Source organism: Mandrillus leucophaeus, unplaced genomic scaffold (genome assembly GCF_000951045.1).
Source record: "Mandrillus leucophaeus isolate KB7577 unplaced genomic scaffold, Mleu.le_1.0 Scaffold137, whole genome shotgun sequence".
NCBI classification, from domain to species: Eukaryota; Metazoa; Chordata; class Mammalia; order Primates; family Cercopithecidae; genus Mandrillus; species Mandrillus leucophaeus.
In genome coordinates, this window is record NW_012101332.1 from 1,677,686 (window position 1) to 1,678,860 (window position 1,175).

The 1,175-nt window shown below is 56.3% G+C and overlaps 1 protein-coding gene across 1 annotated transcript in view; it reads right to left on the reverse strand.

Moving 5' to 3' along the window:
- Positions 1–73, reverse strand: part of HNRNPL (heterogeneous nuclear ribonucleoprotein L) — a 16,011-nt gene extending 15,938 nt beyond the window's left edge. The window contains exon 1 of the mRNA XM_011973336.1: positions 26–73. The gene's annotated coding sequence lies outside the window, so the exon portion shown is untranslated. The remainder of the gene's footprint in view (positions 1–25) is intronic.
- Between the last annotated feature and the right edge of the window lie 1,102 nt (positions 74–1,175).

Sequence of the window (1,175 nt, forward strand, 5' to 3'; positions counted from 1 at the left end):
CGCACCCCTCGCCCCCAGCCCCTACCAGCTCGGCGGCGAGCCTGACCGGCCGTCCCGGATCGAAAAGAGCAGACACTGGGAAGTTTTGGGAGAGGGAGGGGCGGGCCTTAAAGGGACCACGACCTTTTTTCAGCCCCGTGGGAGGAAGAAAAATTGGGGGCAGGGGGCGCGGGAGCGGGGACACGGTAGGAGACCGAGGGTCGCCCCGCGGGGGAATGGAGGAAATCAGGCAAGAAAGGAGCGGGAAGACCTTGGAGCCGCGGTGTTCGGGCTCTGCGTCCCTTTTCCCCAAAAATCCACCCCCGCCCCCCGCAGACGGAAAGTCACGCAGTTGTTTGAGACTCGCGCATCTTTCCTCCTGGTCAGGCAAGTGTTGTTTTGGCTGAGGCAAGTGTTTGGGGTGTACATTGCTCACATAAGGAAATGGGCTGAAGGGACGCAAGTGACTAACCCAGGATGCCACAGCTTGCAAGTGGCATGGCGGGTCTGGTCTGACGCCGGAGCAGACGCATCACCACTGCACTGCAGGGCCTATTAGGGTGATGGGGTAGGCTGTAGAGTTGGGGGGTTCAGAGCAGGGGACTGGAGCCACCCTACCGGGGTTCCAACGTGGAAGCTGCATTTACTGTCTGTGGCCTTAGGAAAGTAACTTAGCCTTCCTCATCCGTTGGGATGGCGGTAGCAGCTTTGTCTGGATGGTCATGAGGAATGCAGAGAATGGAAACGGGACCTTAGAGGCCTACCCGCATTTCACAGTTGAAGTAAAAATGACCCAGAGGGTGGAAGAACCACGGAAAATTACCACAGCTGGGCAGCCTCTGAAAGAGCAAGTCGCTCCCGTTCTTAATCCACACAAAGCTTAATCTGACCCTTGCAGATCCTTGTAAACCCATGCCAGCCGGGCACGGTGGCTTCCCCCGTAATCCCAGCACTTGGGAGGCCGAGGTGGGCAGATGGCTTGAGGCCAGGAGCTCGTGACCAGCTTGGGCCACATGGTGAAACCTTCTCGCTACATAAAATACAAAAAATTAGCTGGGTATGGTGGCGTGCAACTGTATTCCCAGCTACTGAGGAGGCTGAGGCGGAAGGATCACTTGAGCCTAAGAGGTGGAGGCTGACAAAGCGAGACCCTGTCTCAGAAACAAACGACACCAAAAAAAAAAAAAAAAAAAAAA